This window comes from Buteo buteo, chromosome 21 (assembly GCF_964188355.1).
Source record: "Buteo buteo chromosome 21, bButBut1.hap1.1, whole genome shotgun sequence".
Taxonomy (NCBI): domain Eukaryota; kingdom Metazoa; phylum Chordata; class Aves; order Accipitriformes; family Accipitridae; genus Buteo; species Buteo buteo.
In genome coordinates, this window is record NC_134191.1 from 5529826 (window position 1) to 5544159 (window position 14334).

General features: G+C 43.3%; 1 protein-coding gene across 10 annotated transcripts in view; it reads left to right on the top strand.

The window, feature by feature from the left end:
* The window catches only part of FOXP1 (forkhead box P1), a 389251-nt gene that overhangs the window by 205629 nt on the left and 169288 nt on the right, over positions 1 to 14334 (top strand). Inside the window, exon 1 of one of the 10 annotated variants that reach the window (XM_075053038.1) lies at positions 7271 to 7395. The exons of the other annotated variants lie outside the window; for them this stretch is intronic. The gene's annotated coding sequence lies outside the window, so the exon portion shown is untranslated. Of the gene's footprint in view, positions 1 to 7270; positions 7396 to 14334 lie in introns of those variants that run through there. 10 annotated transcript variants of the gene reach the window in all.

The following is a 14334-nucleotide window of genomic DNA, read 5'->3' on the forward strand; positions in this document are numbered from 1 at the left end:
CAGATTTTTATTACTGCTTGTTGGAGTCAGAATTTTGTACTCTTGTCTTCCAAATCCGTGTTTCATCCAGCAAGCCCTTATAGGCTTGTGAGACCATCACCTTTGCATATTTTGTCTGAAAAGTCTCAGCGCTTAGTTCCGTGTGCCAAAAGCCGCATACTATGTTTTCCTAAAAGTTGCGTTCAAGTTGCCAAAAAATTGGTGGGAACTTGCAATTTCCGAGTTACAAGTTCACACACCAACTGTGAAAGGAGAAGAGCCGATGTGCGAGGTTTTGCAGAACCCTAAATGTCTCCTTTCCGGCTGAGCTCTAATCTGTGCTCCCACCGGTGTCGTGTGTGCCGACAGCCTGAGCAGGCACCGGGGCTGGCGGCTCCCTTCCAGCGTGTGGGCAGCCTGAGAGGCGCAGGCAAACGGCGAGGAAATTAAAAAAAGGAGACCGAGATGCAAACTCAGGCTTGTGAAATAATTTCAGCCATGCCTTGGCGGATGGGGAATGGGGTTAGCTTGGTCTTCGGAAAAATACGGGTTGGGCAATGAGAAGGGAGTGGATCAGCGGCGGAACAGGTGATGGTTTGTGAAACATTCTGTCTTTCTGGGTATTTAATCAGTCTTGAAGTAACAGCTACAAGAGATCCCTTTGCTGCTGCCCATGCTCCCCTCTCAATTCTATAAAACAAGTTTTGCACATCTTAATTTTACATGCTTAGGATATTGTAGGATGTAACTTTTTTATTTCATTTTTTTAAGTCTTCAGCGGTTGCACGTTTGACATGGTTTTGTTATCCTAGATGTTATGTTATGATCTGGCACACGAAGCATTAATTCCTTTATCAGTTCTATTTCCTTTACAGTTGTTCATTTAATTGAGCTCCTCTGTGTATTTTACAAAACAAGATGCATTCATTACAACTTGCAGACCTCAGATAGTGTTGTAACATGTTTCAGAAAAATAGCACTTTTGTAGATAGTTGTGGAAGTTGGCTGTTTGGTTTATTTTTCAGATGATGGGAGGAAGCAGTAGCAGAATTCTTGCATGCATAATCAGTAAGAACTTTCCAGAAGCTCTTTATTCTAGCTATTTTCTTTTAAAGCTGTGTTTACTCTAAGAATTCGGCTGAGACAGTTGAAATATGTGGCTGCCGTGTAGAACAAAATACACTGTGTGTTTTGTTACTCTCCTTGTTCTGCTTTGACTTGTGCAAACAGTTTTAATCCAAAGGAAGAGATCATATGGTCTGTGACTGCGGTATCGTACAATCCAGGTTAGGGTGCAAATTACCCTCTTACAGCACATCCTGACATTGAATAGTCTTGTCTTGAATAGACTGTAAATAGAGTGTATCCTTCTCTTTCACAAGGCCTTGGAGCAGGAAGCCACATGCCTTAGCTCTCCAGTGTTGAGGAGCCAGCACATCTGTGTGACCATGCACCTGCATGTGGCTGGAGATGTTCAAATACTGCCTTTAGAGCAGATTTTGAACATTAAACACACATCGCTGGTTGTAAACGGCCCCTGCACGCTGCTAGGGATTCGGCACCTGAAAGGCCATTTCCCAAAGCATGGAGCAACCTCTGCTGAGCTTGGCAGCAATGGACCCTTCCAGTCCGGGGCCAAACAGCTTGTTTTGGAGAGGTCGTGGGGCCACAGTGCTATTTATTGGGAGGCTCTCTGTTGCGTTGGCATCCTGCGTGGAAAAGGTACGGGCAGCCACAGGGGTGCTTACGATTGCCCGTTGTTGTTGGCCCAGGCAAGCTAGAGAGGCTGCTTGTTCGGTGCCCAGTTGCTCCTCTCTGCTGTTGCCTCTCCCAGCTGTCTCTGATCGTGGCTTAGAGATGGGCACTGCTCTGCAGCCATGGGTGAATGCAGAAGAGGGATTAAGAGCTTGGCTTCCTGCATCCTCACTCAAAAGTAGGCATATGTGCTTTTTTTGGTGAGTAGAAACAAATCGGTTTCGACAGAGCTTTTTTAGGGAGTTTTCTCAGGCACAGGATGAAATTTTGAGGTGGAAAAAATTCACACATTTTTTTCCCCTCTATTGGGCCAGTGTGGTGAGGACCAACTGTATTTTTGGGTGCTTGGGATCCATGTGTGTCACTGTTGAGCATGTGGCTGTTGAGGAACATGTGCAGTACGTACACGTCTCCTGCACAGAAATGTGGTGGGGTGGGATCCTTGCTCTGGACCCAGACTGGAGCTGTTCCTGGGAAAGAAAACATCAAGACAAAACTGGGGAGGAAAGCACCTCTTCTGTCCCACTTACTCTGTTCTGGCTGATGCTAAAACGGTATGTTGGGTACTTTCATAGTGTATGTGTGTGTATGTGTGTTAGCTTATGCACCAATGTTCTTAGGCACATGTATGGTTTCTCTTCTGCATCGTGCTGTCCTAGCTGTAATCTGATAGGCATAGCCCATGGACAGGGCAGGGCGAGGAGACTGTCTGTTTCCACAAAAGCTTAGCTAAGTGCATTTTTCTTATTGTGTTATGGGCCTGATTCTTGAGGGGGGTTAGACACTCTCAGTTGTGGGTGCTCAGCATTTTTGCAAGTCACCCTGCTCAGAAGTCGGTGGTTACTTTTTTTTTTTTTTTAATGGGAAAAAAGCATTTTTCCATTTGCTTCTCCATAAACTGAAACCACTAAAGAGCCCTTGCTTAGTTTTCCACACACAAGCGCACACTGATGGGAGCATTAGAGGGACTGCAGGTCTTAGAAGGCTTTAAGTGTGTGAAAACAAGAAGTCCTAATGAAAATGGTTTTGCAACTTAATTGTAGTGGGTGTGCCTTTGTTTGCGAAAAGAAATGAAAGTGCTGGAGGCCGAAGTGCTTTCTTTATCCTCAGAATAGCAAGCGGTATAAACTTCCCCGGCCAGTTTTGCCAAGGTGCCCGAGACCTGCAAGTCCCTGCAGAGCTTTGGCACGCTGCTCATTGGGACCCTTCCCGTGGACTTTGAGCCCTGAGCCATCCATCCTTGCATTGCTCTCCAGAAATACCATGTTTTGTACAGTGGACCTTTCTTGGGCTGCTTCTTAAAAGGTGGCTTGATCACATCACAGGCTCACTGCATTTGGGGAAGCCAGCGTGTCTTTCCCAATGGTTTTGAGATTCATGACTTGCCCTCTGGATGGAGATGCAGACCTCCCTGTAGCCAGCGTTAAGCCTATTGAAGGCGAGGGGCTTGTTCCTCCTAGCACGCTGTCCTGCACCCTGTTGGAGTAGTCCATGAACCCCTGGAGATCTGGTGGGGCCAGAAGCTCTGCTGCCTTCTGCTTCAGCCTCCTCAGCTACCCAGTGCCCCATAGAAACAGGATCCATTTTAAATAGATGCTGTTTGCAGCATCTTAGACTTGCTGTGTGAGGATGAGAAATGTTAACATAAATTCTTTAAATAACATGTAGTAGTGTTGAATGCACAGAATTATAAAACATTTTTATATTCTGAGACTCATTTGCATCTTCACATTAAAAACTGTGGTTTTCTTTTGAGGGAATGGTTGCAAGATCTGATTTGTTTTGAAATCAAAGCTAAATTTGTGTTCTTGCTTTCCTCTTTGCCCTTCATTTGACAAATTTTTCTTGTTCTATAAATACAGAAATGTAAACAATGGCTAATCCTTAGCAACAACCTGGAAAGTTAACATTTCTCTCCAGCTCCTATTATAATTAATTCAGACACTATGAATATGATGTGATTTACACATAGTATTCCTAAGGCCAGGAGGTACTAATATCTTGTTAGAGAACTGAGGAAAATAACACGCTTTTGTGTGTGCCATACAACATAATTGCACTGCATTTTCTTTCATAAGAAGTTGTTTAAAGATGCTTTTTACTTTACATTTGAAAAATGGAAGGCTTCTGCTTTTGCATTTGGCTGAAATTGTCTTAAATGTGTTTTCCTTCCTGCAGCAGTCAACATTGTCAAAACATTTTGCAAAGTACATTTTAATAATATGGGTTAAGACCATCATTATATTAATCTAATTCTCGGTGTAGGTAAATTCGTAAGATGCTTCTACTTTGCCATAAAAGTTTTTCACAGTAAACATCGTCTGTTTTCCCTGTGCAGAAAAGAAAGAGATAATATAGTCGACGTAAGGATAAATCTCTTCCATTAAAATTGTTAAAATATGGCTTGAACAGTCTTTCTCTCATGGTCCATCCTTTTACTTTATTTAATTTTCATTTAATTTTGTTTTGTTCTGTTTATGTTTGTTCAGGGAGTGTTTTTGTAGTGTTAATCTATGTAAGCCACATGCAGTTGAAAACTGCAACTCCCAAAAGGCTGTGATTAAAACATTATGGATGTGGCAAACCACAAATGCAAAAGTAAGTTTACATTTAGATTTTCTTCATAAAATATTTTATTCAAGTTTTGTAATACCTTAGTATCGTGGTCAGCATTGCCATAAAAATTCTGTGTTATATGGAATGATACAATCTGTGAAGCATTTCCCATTATGTAGACACCATGTCTTTAAATTATAGCAATTTCTTAAGATTTTAAAGCAAAATGAGCTCTTAGAAGTGTGATTAATAGCAGGGAATGAGGCTAACACTGGGTCATCAGTGGCACTCCATTACAAAAAAGGTTGGACTAATAAAAGCATCCATCTATTTGACCAATAAAGCATTTGAATGATATGCTTATAGTTTTTATCATACCGTAGTTACTTTGTACTGAATAAACTGTGATTTTACGTGCTGGAAAAGGAGCGTGGAACAGGCAGCACGGCTGAGGTGAGAGCAGTTGTCTCAAGTAGGGAAATATCAGGACTTTTATGTGAAGCTTGATGTTTTCAGAAGCCTTCAGGTTGCGGTGTCTAAATTTTTGAAGCTGCTGTGAAATATCTAAATCCCCCGTGACCCGTGCCTGCCTGCCCACAGTCGTTCGGTGAGGCTGGCCCTCGCTGTCCTGCAGGGAGGGGAGAAAGGAGGGTATTGTGTGTAATCATTAATTCAGAGTTAGGTCCCCAGCAGCCCCAGACATCAGAAATACTCTGCTGAAGCACAGGAAATGGGGCAGCACTTCTGTTTTCCTGGTGTGCGGACGCCAACCCCGTCCTCGAGTCGCACCTTTCATCCTGCCCGCTATTATGCTGTCAACCTGATGTATTAAAAAATACGCGGTTGCCTGAACAATACTGCATTTGGGTTTTATTTAAATACCTGTCTTATTAGTAGGTTGTACTGATTTCATGGTTTTGAACCTTTTTTTTTTTCCACTACAACAAAAGGCTAAATATTTTCTGAAAAAGAAAATGAAGGTTCTTGGCCAACCACGGATGTCCGGGATTGTGCTGTGAAGAAAAGTACCAAATATTCTAAAACTTATGAAAAAATGGTGAGGGGGGAGGCTTCTGGCCATGACGCTGTTTGCACCTGAAATGCCAGGGGAGGGGAGATGAATGCCCGGGCCAGCTGTGACCTTGGATGCTTCATCTATTTGAAACGGGGATGATTTTACTCAGTGTTTGGTGGTGGTGCTGGTGCTCCTCAGAAGGTAGCAGCGAACCAGGTAGGGGCCACGGTGCAGCTGGGAGAAAGAAAGGACCAGTGGTATAGACCACAACTACATCCTCTGCCCCCGTCCAACTAGTACAGCGTCTTAAAGGGCTTATTTTACATAGGAAAGGGATGAAGAGACTTCTGGAGGTCACACACAGGGATTGTGTCAGGGCAGGAATGTAACCCGGAGCCCTGGATTAACCCCTACCGATAGGACCATCCATCTTCTCTCCCTGTACTTCAGATCTTTCCCGAAATCCACATTCAGGGTAGAGAAGTTACAGAAACCTCCCTAGAGGAGCGTTGCGATGGGCAACTTCTTGAGCATTACAGGGATGAGAGATGGGAAAGGAAAGGCTTTCTGGAAGGTGGCAAACCCAGGGGACTTTGGTGTCTTGAGCACCTTGGGGACTAATGTCACAGTGCCTCAGGGCCAGGAGATGGACGTCAGGTGTGGAGCAGTTGGGGGCCAGAGGTTTCAGTTGTGAGAAGAAGACCTCAGAGGGGCTTCTGGCCCCCCTTGGGTTAACAAAAAGGAGCTGGGGAGGTCTGCAGAGATCGGAGAATGGCGATGGGAGGCAGAAGCAAGAAGGTTGAGGATGGGAGAGGGAAGGGAGGAGGAAGAGGGCTGAACCATGCCTTGCTGCTTCAGCCTTGTGCGTCACTGTGTGCAGGGAGCTGGCATGGGCATGGGTGTATGTGTATAAAATTACACATGTACGTGGTCATGCTAGGCAGATTTAAATTGTGTAGAAAGCTGTCATTTTGCTTGTTTGTTCTAGGAGAGAAATGAAAACTTTGCATCCCACCTTTTGCAGCTGCTGATTTTTCTAAAAAATGCAAATAGATCTTTTATATCAGTGGTTTGGCCGGTAAATCTTGTTTTGTAAAACACTTTCAAGTGTTTTCAACTCCTTTCTTTACCCTTTATCGGAACAGATGCACAGCTATGTATTTTCCCCTGCTGCCTGTTGTCTTGAGGTTGCACAGCAAGACTGCAAAGGCTTTTTGTTTGTTGTTGTTGAAGGGGAGGAAAAAACCCTCAATCCACAGAAGAGTTAACAGGATTTCGCTTGATCTGCTCGTTTATGCAATGAGTAATGCGAGGTTGGTAACAGCAAATTGTTGTTTATAAGCAAACATGGCACTGTGTAAACAAGAAGGCCTGGTCCCCAACTGGTTTGATTTCATGGTGGTCAGCAGCTGATGTATGTAATGTACAACCTTTCTGCTTCTCGAAATGTCAGAAGAATGACTATTTGTTTGTCTTGAGTTCTTCCCAGCTGTTTACTCTGTAATGCATTTGCCTCAACCTTGATTCCCTAAGAGTGGCCCCTTTCTCCTCCCTGCTCTGTTTACATTAGTCCTGCCCCGAGTGTCACCTATGAAATCTGTTGATTATTCCACCTGGTTAATGTTAAATTGCTCTTGCAAGATGATGTGTTTGTTCATAAACACAAATGCTGGGCCCCTTGTTTACTGTACCCATGGCAGCAATCAGTTATTAAACAAATATTGCTTTGTTTGCGGGTGTGAGCAGCAGTTTATCCTGCAAGGTCTGGAAAAAAACCTTTAAATGCTGGGATTTTGATAAAGGAGAAAAAGGGGAGCTTGTCCCTGGAATGTGGCTGAAACTCACTTTGGTTTGCTTTGCTTATCTTTAACTTGGGTGAAGGGGCTAGAAAGATTAGCAAGTTGTTTGGTTTTTCCAAGAGATTTCCTTAGTGTAATGATATCTATCCAGTTGTTTGCTTTTTTCAGAAGGGAGAGAGCACTCCTGCAAGACGACTAGCACAGCGGTAGACGGCTGATGGCTAGAAAATCCTGCATGGAGCAAACAAGGAGTTAGAAGGTCTAGGACAAAGATATAGGGCTATGAACCAGGTAATCACCCCGAAAGTACAGCCTTGCATTCTGTATCGGCATTTGGTCGGGGGCTTTTTGGTTTCCCTCTTCTCTCATGTTGGGTTTTAATTGATGCACGCGCCCTCGATGGAGTTGGAAAAGGCAAAGCTTTCACTTTTATTTCTGAGGAGATCTGAGGAAAATCTCCATTTTAGAAGCAGAGCTGTTTGAATGGAGAGAAAATAACAAATTTAAAAACACGCTCTGTCACTCCTCCTCCTGCGAGTGAGATGACAGAGCTGCTTCTCTTCCTTTTCTAACTGGAAAACTGCGTTTACATCTGCTAATTTCTGTATGCTGGCTGTTTGCTCTTTGGGTTTTGGGAGTCCTAATTAGAGAGCGCCATCCTGGTAGTTGTTGCTTTTGGGTTGTTTTGCAAATGAGCAAGAAAAACTCACTCACACCATCTTTGTTTTTCAAAATTATTGTTTGTTATTGTTTCTGGAGGGGGCTTGGATTTCAAATGCTGGGCAGGACCTGTTAGCCCTAACAGTAAATTGTTAGGGCTTCGCACACAAAGGGAGTAAACCCTCTTAGAGTGACCTTGAAAGCAATGTTAACTGTTTTTGTACGAAGGTGGTGTCTGTTCCTTTATATGTGAGTTAATCTGTTAAAATATCGTGAATATACATTTATAAGAAGCTTTTGAAGGATAAAATTAAATAATTGTCCTTTTCATCCCTTGGAAAAGCAAGCAACAAAATATGCATAAAAATGTGATATATTGTATTCACTAGCTCGCACCAGTGGTCCAAACATATTGTTCGTTTTGACTACTAGAGCGGTGTTGGGGCTGGAGGGGAAGCGGGAGGTACCTGAAGTGTGTAAGTGGACAAGCCGGTCTTTAATTGACTCGTGTTACTGCGATGAATCAAACCTTTGCTGCATTAAACTAAGTGAAAATAGTGAAGTAAAAATTGTATTGTGCAGAAGTATTGCAAAGCTGCACCTGGCTTTGAGGTGGTTTTCAACTTCTGGAGGCTGGTAGAGAGTTTAGAAACTTTAGTGGAGATAGGCATGGAGGGTGGGAGTCTAATTCATCTACAGCCAGCACTTGGTCTTGTGAGGTTTGATATCATCTTATTGTAGCAGTGCTGTTGCTGTCTAGCATCAACTAACCATATTTACTAAATGCAACTTCGGCCTTTTATTTGGTTGAATAGTCAGTCACCTGTTTTTCTGTGAGGCAGACTGCAAGAGTTTATGTTGCAAGCTCAGAGCAGCGTGCGTACAAACAAATAAGTCCTGGGCTGTGAGAATAGCTCTGCAGTTTCTGTTCCTGTTTTACATGAAACCGCAGGGAGCCCCGCACACTGCTGCGCCCGGGCTGGGATGAGCAGGTGGGTACGTCCCGAGAGACAACAGCCATGAGGCTGGCACCGAGGCAGCTCTGCAGCCGCTCTGCACCTCACCGTGCTGCAGTTAAGGGTCCTTCCTTCTGGAAGACTTTTTCCTCTTGTGTGGATGGTGCTCGTGCCCATACAGTAGCAGCTGCAGAGTCGTATGGTACAATGAACTACGGTGTCTTGTTTGGTTTGGGTTTTTTTTGCCACTCACCATTCCTTTCCTTCCAAATAAATGATGATCCCAGTGATGGTAAGGATGATTTCTGTCAAGCTCACGGCTGAAAGACAGCTCTCCCCGAGAGAGAGGCAGGAACCTTGCTCTGCCTATGATGGGATGTAAATGATTACATCATATTTGCCAGTCGCTTGGAAGTGACCCAGCTCTAGGCTTTTATGCAGCTATGCCATGAGCTTCATGCTGAATATGGATTTTAATAGCTGTCAAGCTGAGAGGCATAGATTGAGATAGAGCTGGCTTTGCAAAGGGGGTTTGTTTATCCAAGGTGAGACTGGGAGTAACTTCTGTGTGCATGTGTAAAATGAAGGGAGGATGCAAAAAGCTCATTTGGGGAAGGTTGAGTTGTCCATCGTCTCTGCCTAATGCGTTGGGTCTTACCTCAAGGAAACGAGTGAGACCTGTTATCTTCACAGCTTGGTATGTTTTGGTGCACTAGCTTTTTACGGGAACCAGCTCTAGCTCTTTTGAACGGAGCAAATGGCAACCTTTTAATGTCTGTTTCAATTATTTTTTCTTGGATTTGCTTGTTCTCTGTTCTTACTGTTTGTGGTCAGCAACACCCTCAGCAGAAGAGATTTCCTTAGGGCTCAGTGCAGTGACTGATTCTCTAAGAAGTTAAGTTGTTTGACCACGGTTTCACAATAAGTCAGTGTGGCACAAGTGTGTTTAGGCTCCTGACTCTCCTTCTCTTCTCCTCACCACAGCTGTCTTAAATTTCAGCTCCTGCAGAGCATCAGTCAGACTTTCACTGAGCTGCCTCCAAGTAATTTCAGGTTCCCGTGGCCCTAACGATACACACTGCTGCCGGGAAGTAAACCAGGCAGTGCAAGCCATGCATGCAAACAGTGAAAGAGGTTGTGTCGTTGTATACAGTTAAATAAATAAAAAGTTGTGGCAGCCTGCATCTAGACAGGAGTAGGTGAAGCTGCTATTCAGGAGACTTGAAGGTGGCAAGGGGACATAAACCCTGGTAGAGGTTCAGGTTGGTGGAAGTTCAGCCTATCACTGGCGTGACCAACAGGGAGGAGGTAAGGCAACCTGGGTCCTTCCTCTGTTGGCCAAGGTGATGGGCTCAAAGCACTGGCTTTTCACTCACTGAATTTAGTTATGGCTTCACATTTTCCTCCTCCTTGTTCCTTTTTCACCTCCCTCCCCTCCCCATGGCTCTGCATCACCAAGTACCGTCGGGAGGGCAGGGAAGGGAACCAGCCCCATGTGAGCCAGGTGCTGGCGCCATGGATCGGCTTGCAGGGATGCTCCAAGAGCAGCGTGATTTGTTTCCCTTCCCCGGGGAGGCTCGGCACATCACCTCGGCGATGCGCTTAACCTCTGCTGACCCAAGGCTTGGGATGAGTCTGGCCAAGATGAGAGTGCCAGGGCTGTGCCTGTGTCAGGAGGCAAAGCCAAGGATGCGCTGTGGATAAACCCATTTCTTCTGGACCCTTTATTTCCTAGGCACTAAATGAAATTTCAGATTTTAGATACGTCTAGACATATACAGTGCACGATAAAGTTGATAATACATTAATCATTTTTAACAACAGGTAATATGCATAATTTATGGTGTTACAGTGCTATCTTTTTTGATATTTATGATGGATAATGCTCAGTTTTTGCCCTCATATTACTGCTTTAAATTATACCACAGGAAAATTAATGAGAAAGTAGATTTATGGGTTTCATTTGTTTGTCAATTCGGAAATTAATTGGGTGTTAATTTTAGCCGTCCCTCATCAGACCAGGTCTTTAGTATGTGTGCATTACTTTGCATTCATTGAAGCCTACCTCCCATTTACTGTGGGTCACTAGCTTTGCATACATTAAAATAGCCCTCAGGCTCATTCTCTTGATTACTTTTTGAACTGCCATGCATTAGAAAATTTACGCCTTTCTGTTATAATTATGAAAATTCGCTATTGGAAGATGGTGCTTGCATAACAGCAAGTATACAGTCTTGCTCAGCGATGTAAGATCATATAGCAAATCCCAATATGTTTTTGTTCTAATCCTAGAAAATAGCACTCTCGACAATCTTTGTTGTGCGAGTTTCATCCTTTGAAATTTCAAGGATCCATTTTAATGCATTGAATTACCTCTTTAAGCTGAGGAAATATCAAAGGATTTCACCTCGTCGCTGTGTCTTTGTTTCCTCTTTCCACACATCCCGTGCATGTTCCTCCCTTGCCTTGCTCCAGGTTTGCTTCTCCTCCTCCAAACGCCGCTGTCAGACGTGACTCAGCATCGCTTTTCAGGACAGCGGAGTCTGACTCGCTCCGTTCCTTACTATTTCGGTTGATCCTTAAAGATCATCCTTAATTGCTCTTTGAATCCCCTTCTCCTTTCTCATACTCCTGCACAATTCAGCAACCACCAGTAGTGCGTAGGCGAGTGGCCTTCAAAGGGGTAAGCATGAAGTTTTATCCAAAAAGTACCCTAATGTACTGACAGTTGATCTATAGTTAGTTAGTACATAATTATACCTAAAATACACCCTGTCAGCAGGATAAATGACGGCTACTGAAAACTCTAAAAGCATGACGGGTGTTCACCCATCTGCAATGACGAGAGCGGAGGGGTTTGTAAGTTGAGAAAGGCTGGTGAGTTCAGCGTGATCTGATTTAGTTAAATCATGCCATATGTTGGGATGGCTCTTTCTAATAGTCGTGCTAACCACAAACACAGGCAGAAAGAAGTCATCTGGTCCACCTGGCTAGTTTGGACTCCCCTCCCCAGCGTTATTTCTGTACTTAGTGTGGTGGCAGCCCTCGAGCTGCTCATGTGAAGCTGGCTGATTCACAGTTAATTGTGACATGGTGTAATTTAGTAAATGAGCAGCTGAACATCTGTACGCCTTCCCCCACGGTAGATCAAAGCCTTACCTTACACAAGGCTTTTAATTTCCACTAGTGAATCCTTTTTCTTCTACTGAACTCATGGATGGCGGGACAGTGCTGCTGGCCGCCTCACCAACCTAGGGACGGGGTGTCAGCTGGAGAGATGGATGTTCCGACATCGGCTGGGGACCGTCGAAGCATGTTCCTGGAAAAATTCAGAAGTGGTGGTGGGATGTGCAGCCTGAGGTGCTTTCCCCTGCAGGGCACTTGCTCCAAAGATACTGGGACTAAAAGAGACCACCTGTGAGTTGGGCAGTGGTCTCCTGGGAAAGCTGTCGTGGTTCTCGTTGCTGATAACGGGCAGTGCCGGGAGTGCCAGGCTGCTTCTGCATTGCTTTTGTACCTGCGCTGGGGGTAAGAAGCAGCTTTGCTCGTGCTTTGCGTGTTGCCTTGCCGGTCGCACTCTGGAGCGTGTTTCGTTTTCAAGAGGTAAAATCCTGTCTTTGCAACGTTGCATTGTCATGAAATGCTTCCAAACATTGTTTGGTTTTTTGTTTTTTTATAATTATACACAGAAGTGCTCTAAAGTTAGTCCTGAGCTTGCTTTGGGGAACTGTTTACAACAAATAGGTAAAAAGTTTACTTATAAACCATGCATGTATGGATAGTATGCCTGCTGGAGAATTTAGGACTAGATCTTGTGATTTGATCGCTTACTTAAAACTGATTTTACCATTAACTCTTCTGCCTATAAAAGTAGAAATACATTTTATCAATCTGTGTTTTGTTTAATTTACATGTCCTTTCGTGGCTGGGCCAAGTTCTTTAGGGGCATTTATTCTGCTTCATATAAATAATTGATCAGCCAAGTTAATTTACTTCTGCCTGACTTGGTCAACCTTAATTAACTGCCCTGGAATAAAGACTGAACTTTTTGTTAGCTTAAAATCTTTCACAAGTGTGACAAAGAAGGGATGTATTATGACAACAGTTTTGCTCTAGTACTGATCCCAGGGGACAGAAATGTTGAATGATCTTTATGTGCATATATATATTTGTAAACACCTCCAAGCACTAATAGCCGAAATAAAATTGTCAGCCTTGGAAGTAACTTTGAAACGGGTGGGCTACATTCTAAATCTGTAGCCCAGGTTGAGTCTGGAAGCATATTAAAACAGAGATTTTAAGGCCCAGAAGACCCTGGGGATAGTTTTTTAAAGGTGATGAGATGCTTAAAGATGTAGATTGGTGCTTATTCAGGAGTCTTTAAAATGTCTCGCCAGATGCCTCTGTGTATGGTGAGGCATCTAAATACATCTGAATATCAGTCCCTTAGTCTTTCAGACTTGCAGTGGGTCCTTATTCTGACAGGTGCTTCAGTCAGTAAATCCTCCCTCATGCTGACATTAAACAATGCTGCTTAGTCTTTAGAAACTATACTAGTAAAAGAATTGCAGAAATTGCGCACTTCAGTGCCCACCTCCTGCCTACTAATCTCCACGCTTAACCTTGCTCATCTAAATAGTCCAGTGGAGCTGAGAGACGTGTATCTGCAGCATCTGTTTTTTGTGATGTTATGGGCTTTTCTTTTTTTTTTTTTTTTAATGGATGAGCACAGAACATTTTCAAAATTAGGATTCCTTCAGGTTCTATCTTTCTAGTTCAAAACACCGACACTGGAGTCCTCAAAGATCATTTTGATTCAGCCAAAGTTCACATCTGACCTATGTTTTTTCAGTTTTGACCATGCCCTTAAGAAATTGGCTGTCCCTTACTTCTGTGCAAGTCATCTGGAAGATGGTCAGCTGTTGTCCTCCTGTTGACAAGAGTGCCTTGCTTTGATTCTACTCCACTGAAATTTTACTCCGTTACCTTGAACGTAACATATTCACCAAGGAGATGAGCCAAACTGTATAGCTTTGCCTTTGAATTTGACTGCATCAAAGCTAGAAAAGGTTTTGTGCAGGTTACGACAGAAATCTTGAGAAATTGATCACCGTTGTGAGATTTTTAAAGCAAGCTGACATCAAGTCATGTAAGAACAGTTCTTTTATTATGTTCTCCTTGATTTCAGGATAAAATTTTACAAGTTCTTGTTCATACTGCAGCTTAGCTTTGGTCCCTTCATACAGGAAAAACATCTTGTGTCACCTTTAATAATTTTAAGAGTCATTCTGTATCCCTCCTAACATGAAATATCATAGAATTATTATAAAAAAATGAAAGATACTTACACTGGTAAGAACTCACCTATTTTAAGCTGTAAAAATACATTTTCCTTTGCAGAACTGATATGAGGGTCATTCTCCTTTGTAGAACACGAGATGGACGTGCTCTTTTGCCATTAAATTTCTTAAGTCAGAACATGGTCTCTTGCATGTCATGGAAGGTTTTATGGAGTACTGTATTTTGTATAATAAATCATTATGCACAACAGCTGCTTCAGCACTACCTTGGTTACTTGGTGTTCTGCTCAGACCAAAATCACAGTTTGTGGTGC